Source organism: Balaenoptera physalus, assembly GCF_965194825.1.
Source record: "Balaenoptera physalus genome assembly, chromosome: 2".
Classification (NCBI taxonomy): Eukaryota; Metazoa; Chordata; class Mammalia; order Artiodactyla; family Balaenopteridae; genus Balaenoptera; species Balaenoptera physalus.
This window is the reverse complement of record NC_138883.1, coordinates 70,305,629-70,327,995: the sequence shown is the minus strand read 5'-3', so window position 1 is coordinate 70,327,995 and position 22,367 is coordinate 70,305,629.

Sequence of the window (22,367 nt, the reverse complement as noted above, 5' to 3'; positions counted from 1 at the left end):
TCATTGCTGTCATTCACTTCACTTATATACAAGCATACATAAATATAAATATACACACACAACTATACATAATTGAACACATTCTTGGTATTATTATTTTGAAAAAATTTTATCTGTTACATTAATTAAGAATAAGAAAAATAAAGCTGTTTTTAAACTTTCACTTCTTCCTTCTCCAATGCTCTCTCTTACTTGATGTAGATCCAAGTTTCTAACCTCTACTATTTTTTTTTCTTGAATGAACTTCTTTAAACATTTATTGCAATGCAGGTCTTCTGGGAACAAATTCCCTCAATTTTTGTTGGTTGAGGAAGTCTTTAACTCATCTTCATTTTTAAAGGATAATTTTGCAAGGTACAGAATTCTAGGTTGCTTGTTTTTTTTTCACTCAACACTTTAAATACTTCACTGTCTTCTTGCTTGCATAGTTTCTGAAGAGAAGTCAGATATAATTCTCATCTTTGTTCCTCTATAGTTAAGAATTTTTTCCTCTGACTTCTTTCAGGATTTTTTTCTTTATCTTTGATTTTCTGTAGTTTGAAAATGATATGTTTAGGTGTAGTTTTTTACATTTATTCTGCTTGATGTTCTTTGAGCTTCTTGGATCAGTGGTTTGGTTTCTGATATTAAATTGGGGGAATTCTCAGTCATTATTGTTTCAAATATATCTTCAGTTTCTTTCTCTCTTTTCCAGTATATATTATGGTATTTTTACTATGCATATGTCACACCTTTTGCAGTTGTCCCACCATCCTTAGATATTTTGTACTAATTTTTTAGTCTTTATAATCTTTCCTTTTCAATGTTTGAGGATTCTATTGATATATCCTCTAGCTCAGAAATTCTTTCCTTGGCTATGCCCAGTCTACTAGTAAGCCCATCAAAGGCATTCTTCATTTCTATTACAATGATTTTGATCTCTAGCATTTCTTTTTGGGTCTTTCTTAGGATTTCCATCTCTCTGCTTATAGCTATTGCATGTTTACTATACCCATTAGAGCCCCTAGCATATTAATCTTAGTTGTTTTAAATTCCTAATAATGCTAACAATCCTGCATGTCTGGTTCTGATACTTACTCTGTCTCTTCAAGTTGTGTCTTTTGCTTTTTGATAAGCTTTGTAAATTTTTCTTGCTAGCTGAACATGATGTACTGGGTAAAAAGAACTGCTGTAAGTGGGCCTTTCGTAATGTGGTAAAGTGTGGGTGAAGGAGAAGAATTTTATAATACTATGGTTAAGTCTGATTCTTTAAAGGAGCCTGGACTATGAATTTCATAAGAATTTCTCAGTTTTTTCCTTCTTCTTAGGTGGAATAGGATGGCTAGAATGGGCTGGAGTTGGGTATTTCCCTTTCTCCAGGTCAGTTAGCCTCTGATAATACTCCAGCAGGTTAGGCTGTTTACCTAACTTTAAGTAAAATACTTTACCCTGAGGACAGGCCTTGTTAAGAATAAGAGATAAAAAAGTAAAAAAATTTTAAAAATTAAAAAAAAATAAAAAAGAATAAGAGAGTGCTCTGGCATATTTCAAAGTTGTTCCTTTTTGTCTCCTCCTACCAGAGCACTAGGGGCTTTTCCTCTAATATTTACTGTAGAAACCTTATCAAGTTCCTAAGGATGAATGTCACAGTGTTGTGGGATCCCTTCTATGGCAGGTTCCCCCAGGTGATTTTAACTCTTAGACTTGTCCACACTGAGCCTCCAACAATTCATCAATTATAATTCAGGTGTCTCCACCCCAGCATTGCTTCCTGTGTCTGTTTCTGGTTTCCACTTGTGAGCCTCTGCTCAAGTAAGCAATGACTCCTTGTATTTGCCTGTCTTTCTCTCCAGGCATCAGTTTGTCCTGTGTTCTCACTTGTCTTATGGATCCAAGAAAAGCTGTTGACATTTTAGTCTGTTCAGATTTTTACTTGTTAGGATGAAGTGGTGACTTCCATTGTGAGTCCTTAATATGGAAACAGAAACCAGACTCAACAGTTTTATTTTCTTTCTAAATTCTGCTTATAAATTGGACTGGGTTTTTTTGTGTGTGTTTTGTTTTGGGTTTTGTTTTGTTTTTCTGAGCTTAACTCTGTCTTATAGAACCTGATTATATTTGGTCAAAAGAAGCTATTTCATACATTCAACAATCTGTCTGGCAACAACCTTCCTTAAGTACATTTTTAGTTACCGTGGGTGACATAAGACAGGTTTCTATTTTTCAAGCCTCCAGTAATAATATTATTATGTTTTTCCTATCTTCACCTGCTTCTCACTTTCAAAGCCAATGTTACATACGATGGCACTCCATTTCTAGTTGCCAATTTTAATAATGTTTGACTATTTGTGCTTAACAAACATTCCCACATTCAACTGGAGGTTAGTTGATCTAGGATGGATTCAGTTGAAATGCATCTGCTCCGTATTTTGCTTATACTTCTTGCATCAACGGGCTAGACTATGCATGTTTTTCTTAGGATGGTAGCAGAGGTTCAAGAGAGCAAGATCAATAGTACATGGATTTTTTTAAACCCTTTTGTATCTTCACACCTGCTATAGTCATATTTGTTCATAACAAATATGAACAACATGACCAATTCTAAAGAAAGCCTGCTTTCTGATCTACCTTCAGCTCACAGAAGTGGAAGATGTTTGAAGTAAATGTTTCTGAAGAGTAATCTGCAACCACTTAATCCATATTGGTACTACGCTATTAAATGAAATTTTCATTTACTTCCCTCTTTTTCTCTCTCAATAAACACATAAACACACAGCTACCATATGCAAATAAGGAAAAAGGGGTTCTTTCTTGTGGTTGTATTATCAAACTCAGATTCGGCTGCTCACCACTCAAAAGCCAGTAATTTGAGAGGCAAGGGTCAGTAGAAAGGAAAGTCGCTTTAATTAGAAAAGCTGGCGATCTGGGAAGATGGTGGACTCGTGTCCAGAGACCTACTCCAAAGATTCTGCTCAGTGATGACAGTTTTTAAAGGGAAAAATGGGGGGAAGAATCTCAGTGAATCATCGAGGCAAGAGGCTGGGTTCTACATTAATCTCCATTACGTACAGACTGGCTGACTCTTCATTTGTTATCTTGCCCATGTGATCTGCCTGCAGGATTCCTTAGGGGGCTTTTGGGGATAGAGAGCTAATCATTCTTTAACTACTTAATTCTGCATTCTTACTTCTTTTTATCTAGGAAACGAATTGACAGGTTATTCAAGGCATGGTGTGCATTCAGGAGAGCATAAGTCAGGAGTTAAATTGCCTAATAATCTCATTCCTATAATTAGTTTCTTTTAAGGTCAGAGGGGAACAGAAATAAGCAAACAGGAAAGAGCCAAAGAGCTTCTTTCAATTCCCCATTGTCAGAGCTTCTTTCAATTCCCCACTGTCAAACATCATTCTATTTCTATGGGATTAGGGGCGAAGATCCACCTTTTGTAACTTCTTCATGTTGACATAGGGTGCTGTATTCTCAGAGTGGAAGACGTCAACATGGGTCTGTAGCATCTCTTTGCTGACAATTTTAGTTGCCCGATTACATATATGGGCAGAGCAAGTTACAATTAATTTGATGCTCACAAAGATATAGATTATTATGAGCAATAATGTTAATCCCATGCTCTTGAGGCCAGTTCTTGGAACTGTACTAGCCATAGATTCAGTACTACTCAGCTTATGTACTGGCTACAGTCTGGTCATCATGCAGCGATGAAAATAGCTTTTTTTCCCCCTCTGGTGGCAGTTACAGTATTTGTAAAACAACTCAGGAATATGCATCAGATACAGAGCCTGTGATGCTAGTGTCCTAATCATTAACTGCTCAGTTTTATACTTGGGGGGAGTGCTGCAGGGTTCTGCTCTGTTCCAGATGGATATATTTTTAATATGCAAGGTTTGGTAAGTAAAGTGAGTATGAAATTTTAGGTCATTCTTACCCTTTCACTTATAGGCCCTCATGGATTGAATAAGTTGCACTACCAAATACAGATATCTTATAGGGGCACAAATCTAACAACAAAACTTACAAGTGTATTCTTAACAAGTCGTAGCTTCCTAGACCTAAAACTTGTGGCATGTAAATTCCTGTGCCATCTTCTCTAAACTACATTATTATTATTATTATTTTTGCATCTCAATCACCAATAATGCATTCAAAATAGGATCTTTTACACTGAGAGAACATTATGCTTTGTTACTATGGAAACTATCTCCTCTTCCTGAAGAGCTTTCATAGTCCTCTGTTTTTTTTTCTCTCTCTCTCTCTGCATGTTTTATGCCTCAGATTCCTCAGCTGCCACTTTGTGTCTACCTTTGCTCTGATTTTGATTGAGTTGATTGAGTTTTATGACCTTCATACTCCTAGTATAATCATTTCTTTGATCTGAAATTTTGCTTTCTTTTCCAAGAAGGGAAGAGTTTAAGTAATCATTTGTCATTTATTTCTACTATCTTTAATTTTTAGATAGCAAATTGTCAAATCTAAATAAATCTTTTAGAGGAATAAATATTTAAGTAAATAAAATAATTGCTTGTCATTGGACATAGATTATATGATCATCATCCCTCTTTATTTGGAAGTATAAAGTGTAAATCAGAACATTTAACTCAGCCGACAAAACCCCTGAAATCCATGATTTTCCCTAAGGCTTTTGTGAGTGATATAAATATGGCCAATAAATTGTGCCAATGGACTGTTTAAAGGATTCAAGACACTCCAAGTGTTAAAACCTAAGACTGCTTCAGTAGACTATTTTGTCTATAAAAACACAGCTGACTTGGGAATAAGAAGAGAGCAATATGTCCATCAAGATTTTTAGAAAGAAAATGAATCCCCTGAGGGGACCTTCAAGATGGCAGAGGACTAAGACATGGAGATCACCTTCCTCCCCACAAATACCTCAAAAAATACATCTACATGTGGAATAACTCCTACAAAAAACCTACTGAATGCTGGCAGAAGAACTCAGACTTCCCAAAAGGCAAGAAACTCCCCACATACCTGGGTAGGACAAAAGAAAAAAGAAAAAACAGAGACAAAAGAATAGGGATGGCACCTGCACTTCTGGGAGGGAGCTGTGAAGGAGGAAAAGTTTCCACACACTAGGAAGCCCTTTCGCGGGCGGAGACTGCGGGTGGCAGAGGGGGGAAGCTTCGGAGCCACGGAGGAGAGCGCAGCAACAGGGCTGCAGAGGGCAAAGCGGAGAGATTCCCGCACAGAGGCTCAGTGCTGACCAGCACTCACCAGCCTGAGAGGCTTGTCTGCTCACCCACTGGGGTGGGTGGGGGCTGGGAGCTGAGGCTCGGGCTTCGGAGGTCAGATCCCAGGGGGAGGACTGGGGTTGGCTGCGTGAACACGGCCTGAAGGGGGCTAGTGCGCCACAGCTAGCTGGGAGGGAGTCCGAGAAAAAGTCTGGAACTCCCTAAGAGGCAAGAGACCATTGTTTCCGGGTGCACAAGGAGAGGGGATTCAGAGCACCACCTAAACAAGATCCAGAGATGGGCATGAGCTGCAGCTATCAGCGCAGACACCAGAGAAGGGCATGAAACGCTAAGGCTGCTACTGCAGCCACCAAGAAGTCTGTGTGCAAGGACAAGTCACTATCCACACCTCCCCTCCTAGGAGCCTGTGCAGCCAGCCACTGCCAGAGTCCCGTGATCCAGGGACAACTTCCCCAGGAGAACACACAGCGCGCCTCAGGCTGTTGCAACGTCACGCCAGCTTCTGCCCCCACAGGCTCACCCTGCATACTGTAACCCTCCCTCTCCCTGGCCTGAGTGAGCCAGAGCCCCCTAATCAGCTGCTCCTTTAACCCCCTCCTGTCTGGGTGGGGAAGAGACGCCTTCAGGCGACCTACACGCAGAGACAGGGCCAAATCGAAAGCTGAACCCCAGGAGCTGTGCAAACAAGAGAAAGGGAAATTTCTCCCAGCAGCCTCAGGAGCAGTAGATTAAATATCCACATCAACTTGATGTACCCTGCATCTTTGGAATACCTGAACAGATAACAAATCATCCCAAAATTGAGGCCATGGATTTTCAGAGCAACTGTAGACTTGAGGTCTGCTTTCTGCATCTAATTTGTTTCTGGTTTTATGTTTATGTTAGTTTAGTATTTAGAGCTTATTATCATTGGTAGATTTGTTTATTGATTTCGTTGCTCTCTTGCTTTATATATATATATATATATATATATATATATTTCCTTTTTCTCTTTTTCTGAGTGTGTATGTGTATGCTTTGTGTGATTTTTGTCTGTATAGCTTTGCTTTTACCATTTGTCCTAGGGTTCTGTCTGTCCATTCATTTATTTATTTATTTATTTATTTATTTATTTATTTAAGTATACTTTTTAGCACTTGTTATCATTGGTGGGTATGTTTTTTGGTTTGGTTGCTCTCTTCTTTCTTTTCTATTACTTTTTAATTTTTAATAATTTAAAAAAAATTTTTATTTTAATAACTATTTTATTTATTTACTTTTTTTCTTTCTCTCTTTTTTTTTTCTCACTTTTCTTCTGAGCTGTGTGGCTGACAGGGTCTTGGTGCTCTGGCCGGGTGTCAAGTCTGAGCCTCTGAGGTGGGAGAGCCAAGTTCAGGACATTGGTCTACCAGAGACCTCCTGGCCCCATGTAATATCAAACAGCGAAAGCTCTCCCAGAGATCTCCCTTTCAACGCTAAGACGCATCTCCACTCAATGACCAGCAAGCTACAGTGCTGGACACAGTATGCCAAACAACTAGCAAGACAGGAACACAAGCCCACCCATTAGCAGAGAGGCTGCCTAAAATCATGATAAGTTCACAGACACCCCAAAACACACTCCTGGACGCAGTTCTGCCCACCAGAATAACAAGATCCAGTCTCGTCCACCAGAACACAGGCACCGGTCCCCTCCACCAGGAAGCCTACACAAGCCACTGAACCAACCTCACCCACACCAAAAACAATGGGAACTACGAACCTGCAGCATGTGAAAAGGAGACCTCAAACACAGTAAGTTAAGCAAAATGAGAAGACAAGAAATACACAGTAGACGAAGGAGCAAGATAAAATCCCACCAGAACAAACAAATGAAGAGGAAATAGGCAGTCTACCTGAAAAGAATTCAGAGTAATGATAGTAAAGATGATCCAAAATTCTGGAAATAGAATGGAGAAAATACAAGAAACGTTTAAAAAGGACCTAGAAGAACTAAACAACAAACAAACAGTGGTGAACAACACAATAAATGAAATTAAATATTCTCTAGAAGGAATCAATAACAAAATAACTGAGGCAGATGACAGATAAGTTACCTGGAAGATAAAATACTGGAAATAATGACTGCAGAGGAGAATAAAGAAAAAACAATGAAAAGAACTGAGGACAGTCTCAGAGACCTCTAGGACAACATTAAAGGCACAAACATTTGAATTATAGGAGTCCCAGAAGAAGAAGAGAAAAAGAAAGGGACTGAGAAAATATTTGAATAGATTATAGTTGAAAACTTCCCTAATATGGGAAAGGAAATAGTCAATCAAGTCCACGAAGCACAGAGAGTCCCATACAGGATAAATCCAAGGAGAAACACACCAAGACACATATCGATCAAACTATCAAAAATTAAATACAAAGAAAAAATATTAAAAGCAGCAAGGGAAAAACAAATCACATACAAGGGAATCCCCACAGGTAAACAGCTGATGTTTCAGCAGAAACTCTGCAGGCCAGAAGGGAGTGGCAGGACATATTTAAAGTGATGAAAGGGAAAAACCTACAACCAAGATTACTCTCCCAGCAAGGATCTCATTCAGATTTGATGAAGAAATTAAAACCTTTACAGACAAGCAAAAGCTAAGAGATTTCAGCATAACCAAACCAGCTTTACAAGAAATGCTAAAGGAACTTCTCTAGGCAGGAAACACAAGAGAAAAAAAGACCTACAATAACAAACCCAAAACAATTAAGAAAATCGTAATAGGAACATACATATCAATAACTACCTTAAATATAAATGGATTAAATGCTCCAAACAGAAGACATAGACTGGCTGAATGGATACCAAAACAAGACCATATATATACTGTCTACAAGAGACCCACTTCAGACCTGGGGACTCATACAGACTGAAAGTGAGGGGATGGAAAAAGATATTCCATGCAAATGGAGATCAAATCAAAGCTGGAGTAGCAATTCTCATATCAGACACAGTAGCCTTTAAAATAAAGACTATTACAAGAGACAAAGAAGGATACTACATAATGATCAAGGGATCAATCGAAGAAGATATAACAATTGTAAATATTTATGCACCCAAAATAGGAGCACCTCAATACATAAGGCAAATGCTAACAGCCATAAAAGGGGAAATCAACAGTAGCACAAACATAGTAGGGGACTTTAACACTCCACTTTCACCAATAGACAGATCATCCAGAATGAAAATAAATAACAAACACAAGCTTTAAATGATACATTAAACAAGGTGGACTTAATTGATATTTATAGGACATTCTATCCAGAAACAACAGAATACACTTTCTTTTTAAGTGCTCATGGAACATTCTCAAGGGTAGATCATATCTTGGGTCACATATCAAGCCTTGGAAAATTTAAGAAAATTGAAATCATATCGAGTATCTTTTCCGACCACAGTGCTATGAGATTAGATACCCATTACAGGAAAAATCTGTAAAAAAAATACAAACACATGGAGGCTAAACAATACACTACTAAATAACCAAGAGATCACTGAGGAAATCAAAGAGAAAATCAAAATATACCTAGAAACAAATGACAATAAAACACGATGACCCAAAACCTATGGGATGCATCCAAAGCAGTTCTAAGAGGGAAGTTTATAGCAATACAATCCTACCTCAAGGAACAAGAAACATCTCAATTAAACAACCTAACCTTACACCTAAAGCAATTAGAGAAAGAAGAACAAAAACCCCCAAAGTTAGCAGAAGGAAAGAAATCATAAATATCAGATCAGAAATAAATGAAAAAGAAACGAAGGAAATCATAGCAAAGATCATTAAAACTAAAAGCTGGTTCTTTGAGAAGTTAAAAAAAATTGAAAAACCATTAGCCAGACTCATCAAGAAGAAAAGGGAGAAGAGTGAAATCAATAGAATTAGAAAAGAAAAAGGAGAAGTAACAACTGACATTGCAGAAATACAAAGGATCATGAGAGATTACTACAAGCAACTATATGCCAATAAAATGGACAACTTGAAAGAAATGGACAAATTCTTAGAAAAGGACAACCTTTGAGACTGAACCAGGAAGAAATAGAAAATATAAACAGATGAATCACAAGCACTGAAATAAAAATGGTGCTTAAAAATCTTCCAACAAACAAAAGCCCAGGACCAGATGGATTCACAGGCAAATTCTATCAAACATTTAGAGAAGAGCTAACACCTATCCTTCTCAAACTCTTCCAAAATATTGCAGAGGGAGGAACACTCCCAAACTCATTCTTTGAGACCACCATCACCCTGATACGAAAACCAGACAAAGATGTCCCAAAAAAAGAAAACTACAGGCCAGTATCACTGATGATCATAGATGCAAAACCTCAGCAAAATACTAGGAAACGGAATCCAACAGCACATTAAAAGGATCATACACCATCATCAAGTGGGATTTATCCCAGGAATGCAAGGATTCTTCAATATACACAAATCAATCAATGTGATAAACCATATTGACAAATGAAGGAGTAAAAACATATGATCATCTCAATAGAGGCAGAAAAAACTTTTGACAAAGTTCAACAACCATTTATGATACAAGCCCTGCAGAAAGTAGGCATAGAGGGAGCTTTCCTCAACATAATAAAGGCCCATATATGACAAACCCACAGCCAATATCGTCCTCAATGGTGAAAAACTGAAACCATTTCCACTAAGATCAGGTACAAGCCAAGGTTGCCCACTCTCACCACTATTACTCAGTGTAGTTTTGGAAGTTTTAGCCACAGCAATCAGAGAAGAAAAAGAAATAAAAGTAATCCAAATCAGAAAAGAAGTAAAGCTGTCATTGTTTGCAGATGACATGATACTATACATAGAGAATCCTAAAGATGCTACCAGAAAACTACTAGAGCTAATCAATGAATTGGTAAAGTAGTAGGATACACAAAATTAATGCACAGAAATCTCTTGCATTCCTATACACTAATGATGAAAAATCTGAAAGAGAAATTAAGGAAACACTCACATTTACCATTGCAACAAAAAGAATAAAATATGTAGGTATAAACCTACCTATGGAGACAAAAGACCTGTATATGGAAAACTATAAGACACTGATGAAAGAAATTAAAGATGATACAAACAGATGGAGAGATATACCATGTTCTTGGTTTGGAAGAATCAACATTGTGAAAATGACTCTACTACGCCAAGCAATCTACAGATTCAGTGCAATCCCTATCAAACTATCAATGGCATTTTTCACAGAAATAGAACAAAAAAATCTTACAATTTGTATGGAAACACAAAAGACCCCGAGTAGCCAAAGCAATCTTGAGAAAGAAAATTGGAGCTGGAGGAATCAGGCTTCCTGTCTTCAGACTATACTACAAAGCTGCAGTAAATCAAGACAGTATGGTACTGGCACAAAAAGAGAACTATAGATCAATGGAACAAGATAGAAAGCCCAGAGATAAACCCATGCACCTATGGTCAACTAATCTATGACAAAGGAGGCAAACATATACAATGGAGAAAAGACAGTCTCTTCAATAAGTGGTGCTGGGAAAACTGGACAGCTACATGTAAAAGAATGAAATTAGAACATTCCCTAACACCATACACAAAAATAAACTCAAAATGGATTAAAGACCTAAATGTAAGGCCAGACATTATAAAACTCTTAGAGGAAAACATTGGCAGAACACTCTATGACATAAATCACAGCAAGATCCTTTTTGACCCACCTCCTAGAGAAATGGAAGTAAAAACAAAAATAAACAAATGGGACCTAATGAAACTTCAAAGCTTTTGCAAAGCAAAGGAAACCATAAACAAGATGAAAAGACAACCCTCAGAATGGGAGAAAATATTTGCAAATGAAGCAACTGACAGAGGATTAATCTCTGAAATTTACCAGTAGCTCATGCAGCTCAATATCAAAAAAACAAACAACCCAATCCAAAAATGGGCAGAAGACCTAAATAGACATTTCTCCAAAGAAGATATACAGATTACCAACAAACACATGAAGCGATGCTAAACATCATTAATCATTAGAGAAATGCAAACCAAAACCACAGTGGTCAGAATGGCCATCATCAAAAAATCTGGAAACAATAAATGCTGGAGAGGGTTTGGAGAAAAGGGAACCCTCTTGCACTATTGGTGGGAATATAAATTGATACAGCCACTATGGAGAACAGTATGGAGTTTCCTTAAGAAAATAAAAATAGAACTACCATATGACCCAGCAATCCCACTACTGGGCATATACCCTGAGAAAACCGTAATTCAAAAGGAGTCATGTCCCACAATGTTCATTGCAGCTCTATTTACAATAGCCAGGACATGGAAGCAAACTAAGTGTCCATCGACAGATGAATGGAAAAAGAAGATGTGGCACATATATACAATGGAATATTACTCAGCCATAAAGAGTAACAAAATTGAGTTATTTGTAGTAAGGTGGATGGACCTAGAGTCTGTCGTACAGAGTGAAGTAAGTCAGAAAGAGAAAAACAAGTACTGTATGCTAACACATATATATGGAATCTAAGAAAAAAAAAAAAGTTCTGAAGAACCTAGGGGCAGGACACTAATAAAGACACAGACGTAGAGAATGGAATTGTGGACACGGAGTGGGGGAAGGGTAAGCTGGGACAAAGTGAGAGTGTGGCATGGACATATATATAGTACCCAATGTAAAATAGAGAGCTCGTGGGAAGGAGCCGCATAGCATAGGGAGAGCAGTTCGGTGCTTTCTGTCCAGCTAGAGGGGTGGAATAGGGCAGGTGGGAAGGAGACACAAGAGGGAGGAGATATGGGGATTATGTATATGTATAGCTGATTCACTTTTTTATACAGCAGAAACTAACACACCATTGTAAAGCAACTATACTCCAATAAAGATGTTAAAAAAAGAAAAGAAAAGAAAATGAATCCCCTATCTTCTGTGATGTTTACTAATGAAATATGAGATCATACTCAGAATTTGAAGATCATTTTCAGTTAGGAACTAAAGATATATCCATAGTGGAATTTTGATAAGGACAATGTAGAGAGTGTCAATCCATTTTTAAACAGAGTTGGGACATGCCTTTTAATTATTCATATACATTTTTGTCATGGTGACTTACTGTTTGGAACAGAAAAGAATGGCTTTTGTTGCTTATAAGGGTTAATTTCATGTGTCAACTTTGCTAGCCTTCGGTGTCCAGCTGTTTGGTCAAACACTAGTCTAAATGTGGCTGTGAAGGTATTTTATAGATGTGATTAACACTTATAATCAGTTGATTTTAAGTAAAGGAGATTATCTGCAATAAAGTGAGTAGGCCTCTTTTAATCAGTTGAAGGTCTTACAAGTAAAAGGTGAGGTTTCCAGGAGAAAAAGAAATTCTGCCTCAACACTGTAACAGAAATCTTACCTAAATTTGCAGTCTGTCAGTGTGCCCTCTAAATCTTGGATTTAACAGTGGGTTTCCATCCTGCCAGCCTGCCCTTCAGATTTTGGATTTGTCGGTCTTCAGGATCACCATCAGCCAATTCTTTAAAATAAACCTCTTTCTTTATATACTTATATCTCATTGGTTCTATTTTTCTGGAGAACTATTAAAGAAAAAAATATTCTGACACTTGTTAAACTGGTAAGGAAGACTTAATTTTAAGACTGTTGCAACAGGGGAGAAAGATCAGACTCAACTCCAAATACAACAAAGACAAGGGGAATTTATGGCCAAGGAGCAGGGTGGGTGAGTGAGGGAGGTCAGTGGATGGAAAAATCACTAAGAAGAAAAATCAAGGTGGGTGCGGTTCTTGCTAAACCAACTTAACAGAATTTTCACTGAAAGCAAGCCAGGGTGATCAGATATCAAGGGTTGGGGAGACTCTCATTAAACTGACTTAGCAGGATTCTTGCTAAAACTGGATTTGGTCAGGACACAGAAGCCCAGTGCTGATATCAAGTTCAGAAGAGGGCTCACAGGAGCATACCTAAGGCAGGGTCAAGAAGAGGGTCTTTGTGAGACCCCTGACTAATATAGTGAGTGATTTTCCCTAAGATATCTTCTATTATACATTTAAAAAGCATAAGCATATTTTAGCTACATTTTCTGGGGGGACATGAAGTATGACATGAAACACAAGTCTCATTTTAAAAGCTTGTGTGTATGCACTAAAATTTGAGAATTCCAACTCTTCTATAAATAATTGGCTAAACAAATATTTTAGCATCCATGGAAATATCTACTTGCCCACAATGAATAAAAATTTAGTATCTATGAGGGTAAATGTAGGATAATTTTATTCATTTTTCAAGCCGAGTATATTTTAAATATATGGACCAAGTTTTAAACTTAATGTGTAGAATGGTAAACTGTGTTCTCTTTCTTACTATGTCAAATAATAGCATTGTAAATTATTAAATATTTCTTTAAGTGGCAGCAGCTGGCTTACTGCTGTGTAATGTGCAATCTCAGCTACATCCATTATTTTGAAATTCCTAGAAGTGGAACTGAAAATAAAAGCAGATAAAACTTTATTAATAAATACACAAAAATGTACTCAAATATAGGCACATAATTCTAAGGAATAGTTTAATAGTATATGTGAAGACCAACTCAGTAAGTGCTGCAGTTGTAAATACTCATCTCTGCCCTACTATCTATAACAGTGAACCATTTTTACTATCAAGATGAAGAGGTAATAATAGTGTCAAGGGATTCTATGTAAATGAATCTCATAGGTACTCTAACAGCACATAATAGAAAGGACTTTCTCACCTGGTAAATGACTTTCTAAAAGGCCAGTGGTGGCACAAATTCAATTATTTCAAATCTGTGAGTTTCTTTCCTCTCTACTAGTTAGTATGTCTTTTTTGTTTCCTTGATAATAGAAAAGTGTTTGTAACATAGTAATGGAGAAAAAATTATGGATGGCTGATATAGGAAAGTGAGAAATGGAATATATCTTATTATATATTGCAAATTTGCCACTCTCCTTTGAAGTGATGGGGGGGGTGATTTCTAAGACAGTAAATGACCAAGAGGCGTCATGTGCATTTATTATATTATGTTTTAAGAGAGTGCATGAATAGATGAATTTTTTGTCCACTTGGTACTTTCCTGTACAGTATTTCAGATCCCAAGTATTTGCTGAAAAATAAGTCTTTGTAAGTGATATGAGGTGAAACCACCCACCACAGGACTTAAGCAGATTACTGTAAAAAACTACATTAAAAAATAAACCTAAAAATCTATCCACCTTTACACTACAAGAAAGTAAACATATTTAACATATTAACATACATCATGATCTCCAAATAAATATAACTTAAAAAATTTCAAAGGCTTTATTTTTTAACCAGACCTTTTCATGATACCAGTGCCTATAAAATTAAATGTTATAGATTGCATTATTTTAACCAAGTATTGGCTCCCTTGCCTGTAGGAAGGTGTCTTGTTCTTACCAGGCACTGTGTAACTGGCAGAACTTCATTGTAAAAGGAGAATATATTCTTGTCCCATGGACAAGTCTTGGACCTAAGACTCGTTTTGTCCAATAGAATGTGGACAAAAGTGATATAGGAATAGTTGGAGGCAAAGCTTTAAGAAGCATCTCATGGATTGTCCATGTCCTTTTCCTCTGCCAAGAGACCATGACAGAGGTAATTCTTTTAGCCTGGATCATAGAATGAATAGCAACCTGGAACAGAGCTACAGGCAATCCTCAAAAGGCATGTACCATGAGAGAAAATAAACTCCTCTTGTAGATTGCTAAGATTTTTGGGGTTATTTTTACCACAACATAATTTAGCTAAATCTGTTGGCTGCATATACTTTGGGAGAAATTCATCCTAAATGAATGTTTGTATACTACGTAGGAATAAAATTTACAAATTTAATTTTTAAAGTGTAACACCACTATAAATACAATCATCCAAGTGTATATTGAGGTTATAAATTTATCTCAGTATATTTGGCTCCAGGTATCATGCAGTGTAAAAAAGACACAATCTGGCTTTAAGTTGATTCAAGACAAATAGAGAATACCAGTTTTGAACAAAGGGAATACATTATTTAAATGCAGACTTTTATAAACAATATTCTTCATATATTAAATATAAACATTATAAAAATTGTATCTATTTATAATAAAGATTCTGTATCAATACTGAAGATAGCATTACTTAACATGATGGTATAGCAATAAAATTAGAAAAACTGTCTAAATGTTAATAATCAGCATACCTATCATATATATATATATAGGTACCTACAACTTCAATCAAAAAGTGTTACTAAATTGCTGATGGTAACTCCATTCTCAACCTCATCCAAATACTGTTAATTCTACAGTTAATGGTTTCTCATTGTCTCTGCAGTAAATCTTATACTCTTGGCCAGACACTCCAGGCATTAGTCCTGAATTACTTTTCTGAATCTAATGGGAAAAGTTGTTTTCCTGTATTATTTTTCCTGACTCTCACATTTCTAGCCAAACTAGTGATTTTCTAGCCTATCTAGGGTTTTCTAATAAAATGCAAAACCCAATTCTTTTTTATTTTTTAACATCTTTATTGGAGTATAATTGCTTTACAATGGTGTGTTAGTCTCTGCTTTATAACAAAGTGAATCAACTATACATATACATATATCCCCTTATCTCCTCCCTCTTGTGTCTCCCTCCCACCCTCCCTATCCCACCCCTCTAGGTGGTCACAAAGCACCAAGCTGATCTCCCTGTGCTATGTGGCTGCTTCCCACTAGCTATCTATTTTACATTTGGTAGTGTATAAAAATCTACAAACAATAAATGCTGGAGAGGGTGTGGAGAAAAGGGAACCCTCTTGCACTGTTGGTGGGAATGTAAATTGATACAGCCACTATGGAGAACAGTGTGGAGGTTCCTTAAAAAACTAAAAATAGAACTACCGTAAGACCCAGCAATCCCACTACTGGGCGTATACCCTGAGAAAACCATAATTCAAAAAAAGTCGTGTACCACAATGTTCATTGCAGCTCTATTTTCAATAGCCAGGAGATGGAGGCAACCTAAGTTTCCATCGATGGATGAATGGGTAAAGAAGATGTGGCACATATATACAATGGAATATTACCCAGCCATAAAAAGAAATGAAACTGGTTATTTGTAGTGAGGTGGATGGACCTAGAGTCTGTCATACAGAGTGAAGTAAGAAAGAGAAAAACAAATACGGTATGCTAACACATATATATGGAATCTATAAAAAGAGAAAGAAATGGTTCTGAAGAACCTAGGGGCAGGACAGGAATAAAGATGCAGACGTAGAGAATGGACTTGAGGACATGGGGAGGGGAAAGGTTAAGCTGGGATGAAGTGAGATAGTGGCATGGACATATATACACTGCCAAAACCCAGTTCTAGATACCAATTTTTCATGCTTTTCCATTTTAGGATGTCCCATACTTCTTTTAATGGGATGCTTATCATTTTTTTTCTTTTTGTCTCACTCTATTTATTCTTCATGTCTCAGTATCAATATGACCCTCTCAATGAAAACTTATTTGATCCCACCAGCTGGAAGCAATAACTGCATGTGAACATTAGGACTCTTCTAGGACTAATACTTTCTCCTTTACACTTTAACTTTATGCACTTGCCATCCATTCATAAATCCAAATTTATGCCATCCATAAATTTCTGTTATGCTGAAATTTATTTAAGGGTAGTGTTTGCTCTTTATATTACAGTCAGATACTGGGCTAGGTTTTACAGGTCAAGTTCTACTTTCTACATATCCCATAATAGAATTCCATGTTATGCATGGTGTGCACTAGAGCATATTGAATAAATGAATGAATAAGAGTTGTCGTGCCCTGTGCAAAAATATTATCTCTTTTCTTACAGTGTACCACTTAAAAGAGTCTGAGAATTTACTGACACATTGCATCTCATACTGATTCTACAGTTTTGTAGGTTAAAAATGAATTTTATAGGTATGATAAGGATTAGAAATTGGTAGGCCTTTTCTGATACTACTAGGCATTTTCACATGCTTGACTGAATTACCAGATATAGAAAACTTTCTTTTTCATAATAACTGATCATTAGCTATGGATAAAAAATAAATTTCCCAAGTTTTATTTAATTCCCCTGAATTGGATATAAGGGAAGTTATATATCCACCTCTGAACATTTTTCTTTGGCTAGAAATAGTTTATAAAACATATGTCATTCATTTATTTGAACATTATAATTTTAGTATTTGTCTACACTTTATTATTTTTCTTTTCTGAAACAAAAATAGATTTTGCTAAATTTCTGGAAAAGATACTTTTTCTTTGCCTCATGTATCAAAATACCCTAAAAGAAAAATCATTTATTTAACAATCATGTAAGGTAATAAATAACAGCATGAGTTTTACATTCTACACTTTCATTTAAATTTTCCTCTCATGGACATTAACATAAATATAAGAGCACATACTGATATTATTCTTCCTCAGAGTTACTGAATGAAAATCTAGCCATACAAAAATTAGATGAATATACTTAAATAATGTTGGTTATCTATATTTGATAATGATACTATAAAAATTTTACTCTAAGATTTTTGTTAATATTATTAGATATATGTAAAAGAGATGAAAAATATTTTGATTTAGTTTTCTGTTCCTAACACTTGTATTGGCCAAATTGATGGCTTCTTACTAGAGTATAAAAGAAAAAATTAAAAAATCATAACAGGACAAACTGAAAAAAACAATTAAACAATGGAGAATAGGGCAGGAGAAAAAGTTGAATATTGGAAAGAAAGTAGTGAGCAAAAAATCAGTGAGACTCTTAGTACTCTTTCAGAAGGGGAGTTTGGAAAGAAGTAGTCATGAAGTTAAAATCATTAGTAAACTTACTTTTTCCATTTCTCTAAAGGTAAAAGGACAATTAGAAATACAATTTTAATTAGAATTAAAATTCTCCTTAGAGCTTCTTCTGAGTTTGCCTATACTAGTTTTCTATTGCTGCCATACAAACCACAACAACTCGACAGCTTAAAACAACACCAGCTTACTACCTCACGGCTTTGTGGCTTCGAAATCTGACATGGGTCTCACCAGGCTAAAATCAAGGTTACTGTAGGGCTATATCTGTAGTGAAGGTTGTGAGGAAAAACAATTCTTTTGGGTTGTTAGCCAAATTCAGTTCTTTGCAGTTATAGGACTGATGTCCCCATTTCCTTGCTGACTCTCAGCCAGAGACCTCCCTTAGCTATAAGAAGCTTCTCTCTGCTCTTTATGTACGGGCCCCTGCATCTCAGAATCAGCAGTGGCAATTGAAATCTTTCTCATGCATGGAATCTTCTTGACTCTTTTTTTGCTGCCAAGGTTTCCAAAGATTTTTTATTAACTTGAAGACCAAGGAAATAATGTACCATGAATTTAATCTGAAAAATAATAGAAAATTCTAGTGTTCGTGAACATAAGCCCACTCTTACCTGATTATGTAGCTATGAGACACAAGTATTGCTTCAATGGATATTTTTAAAAAATCTAGCCGTATGCTGAAATTGGTCTCAATATGTTGTTTAATAGATAAAGGCAAGATTAATAGGTACACAGATGAACAGAATAATTAGCAAGCTTGATTAAACCACATCCAGAATCTGCACCTAAGAAAGAGAAAATACACAGAATAGCATAAACAGAAGTGTTTAGCTGCTGTAATTCTTTGAAGAAAAGTAGATATTCTTCTCTGTTTATGTCATTCTGTTTTGGGTATATATCCCTGCTTTGATAACATCTTCAGAAAACTATCACAACACCGACTAATACATAATTTATTTTTAAATATCAATGCATTTGTATATTTCTTTGTTTACTTTCATTAGCATTTCCATCACACATCAGGGCAAAATAAAATGGAGTACTGTGGCCCTTAATTCTCTGCCATCTAACACTAAAATCTACTACATCCCTTTATTTTAAATTAAACCTTGAACCAGATAACTAACTAAAAGAAGATAAATAAAGGAAAGAAATATTTTGTGGCAGAAGTAGTCATTTATAGTAACAAGTGTGACAAGAGCTTTAGAGAATACTGAGAGGACTTTTCATTTGGGGGCTTTGTCTTTTGTTTCAGGCAAGTCAGTTTTAGAAGACAGATTCTTCCCAAGAGGTAATAAATGGTCTTGTTTTTTACTCCTTAGAAGAATGAAGAATGTAGATGGTATTGCAGAAGCTGAACACATTTATAGGGTGCTCAAACGTACTGATACAGATCTGACAAAGAAAGTAGTTGAATCTTATAGATTGAACTGTATGATCCAGATAAGTTTAAAGCATGTGTCAATGTGACTAAAATCACAACGTCTAACCAAGTGAGGATTACAAATTTGCTAAGAATCAGTCCTCCCAAAAGAACACAATCCTAATGTGATTTAAGTGAGGCAAGTTTCACTTTACTTCTATTTTTTGATTAAATGTCTATAACGAGTTAAAATGAAATTAAACAAAATCATCTTTACTATTTATCATCATGATAAGATACTTCGGGAACACCCTCAAACCAAACATGTAATCATATACAACAAATGTAAACAATTGGCTTTCATTTCAAATCTGAAGTATTTACTCCTTCCAACAAAATGGAATTAACACTGAACTTACAAAGTATCTTTTTTATTCTATAGTAATATAAGAGATTATCACCATGAACCCTAGAGTAAATCTTACTATCTAATAAGTATTAATCACTTGAAAGCTAGAAAAGTTGATTTCAGGCACAAAAGGGACAAAATTACAATCAGTTATGTTATTTTAAAATATTATTTAGTAAATAATACCTATGTAGTGATATATGGAAATATTTAGTATTACTCTTCTTGGAAATGGTAGGGAGAGAAGGAGGAAAAATAGAATCAAATGGAATATGGACAGAATTTTGGAACATGTGTACATATAAGGTAATTTATGTTCCTCTAAAACTTATCCCTTCAATTCATCAACACATACATAAAAATACGTTTATACGTGTGTACATACACATGTAGAAGTAATGAAAAACTAATTTTTGCTTGAATCAATCATGGATGGGCAGGTATAGATATCCATATACTTTAAGAATATCAAGCCAAGTATAAATGAAAGGAAGAATGGATGGAGGACATCTATGTCTATATTGATGTAATATTTCTGGATTCATATTTTTCATTCTGAAGTCCTCATATACAGATGTTAAAAATTTAACATCTTTCTGAAAAATCAGCCCTGTCAGCTTCAGTGAAGGATAATGCAAATTGCAATAATTAACCCAAAATATCAAAAATCGTGTGGGAAAATATTGAATTTGAAACAGGAAGTACATTTTCTTTCACAGAAGGAAGAACATGTCTTCCAAGGGGAGTGGGGAGGGTTTCAGGTACATTGTGTATTTGCGTGTGGGGGGGTGTAGAGTGGTGCATATTATAAGTGGAATTTACTCTCTAAAACCTCATTCAATACATTGAAGTATTGAGTTTTGTTATTATCAAGATTAATAAAAATATCAGATTTCTAGAAAATCTACAGGGTTCAAATCTGAAAGACCGATACACTCAGGAAACCTTTTCAGGTTGCTTAGACTTGTGCCAATATAAATGTCAAGGGAACCAGAAAGATCATATACAATCAGATCCTACACAAAGAGGATAACAAAAACAGGAATGGTGATATCCATGATTGTTTAAAAATAAGGTATTTGTGCAATGTAATTGAAAAAATATAGAGGCACCCATAGGCCAATTTAACCTAAGAAAATTCACCACAATATCATCTACACACAAAAGTCATTATCTGAAATATGAAATATATCCTTTGCTCTTGGAGCAAAAAATGATTTCTTTTGACATTAGTAATGTATTTAACATGCATTTAATTTGATCAAATAGTACACTGATCTCCAAAAGCATAGATAATCTCTCTCAACACATGAGTAAATTGCTGTCAAGAAAAGATTTCTCTCTTAAGATATAATAAATCTCCATGGATTCATGTAGCATTAGTTTGAAATTTAATCCCCACCCTCATGGTTGATATAACAAAAAAAAATAACTAATTGTTGGTGAGATATAAGAGAACCTAGCAATCTCATAAATAATTGCCAGAAGTGTAATTCCTGCATTCACTTTGGAGAACTATTCAACAATATCTAAACAATATAGTACTTGTAGTTTTAGATGTATACTCAAGAGAAAGGAGTGCATATTTGCACAAAGGGTACATAAAAATTGTTCATAACAGTTTTATTCATAATAGCCACGTATTAGAAACAAACCAAATATTCATCTAGTGGAAAATTGATAAACAAATTGTGATATATACGTAAAATGGGATTTAGCACAGAAATAAAAAAAAGTACTAGTGATACACACAATAGGAATTAATTTTTTAAAAAACTTTATTTAACAAAAGAAGATAGGCACAATTAGGTTATGTTTCCATTTATGTGAAGTGCAAGAAAAGACAAAACTTATATATAATTAGAGAAGTAAGGATAATGGTTATTAATAAGGGGCATAAGGAAACCTCCTAGGAGTGATAGAAATGCTCAATGTCTTAGTCTCTCAGGTGGTTATGTGGGCATGTGCCTATGTAAAACACATGTAGCTATACATCAAATTGTGTGCATCTTACTATATGTAAGTCGTATCATTTAACAAAGAAATACTTTACATAGATTATGAATACTTTATGAAAACAAATTTACAAATTAAGTTGACTCATCCTACTAGAAAAATACAACACTTTGAAAGAGATGCATAAAGAAGTAGGAGACTTAATTAGGTCTATAACTATTAAGTAATTGAAATATTAATTTAAAATTTCTCCCAATAAAACTTTGGGGATCATATGTCTTTGCCAGTGAACTCTACCACAGTATTTGAGAAATAATTGATAAAAACAAAGGGGACATTATCTAAATCATTTATGAGACCCACATCATCTTTATAATCAAAACCTTAAAAGTAAACCATAGCATGGGATCTTGTATACCAATCATACATTCTAAGTATAGACCCCTTAGGATTATACAAAAATGCAAAAAATCAGAGCAAAGATATTTGAAACATGACATTGAATATGAAATATGAAGATTTAGAAAATCATTATTCATGTTCTAGGTTAATAAATTTAAAAATGACTTGGAAGTTGAATATTAATTTATGAATTTCTGCTGAGAGAGA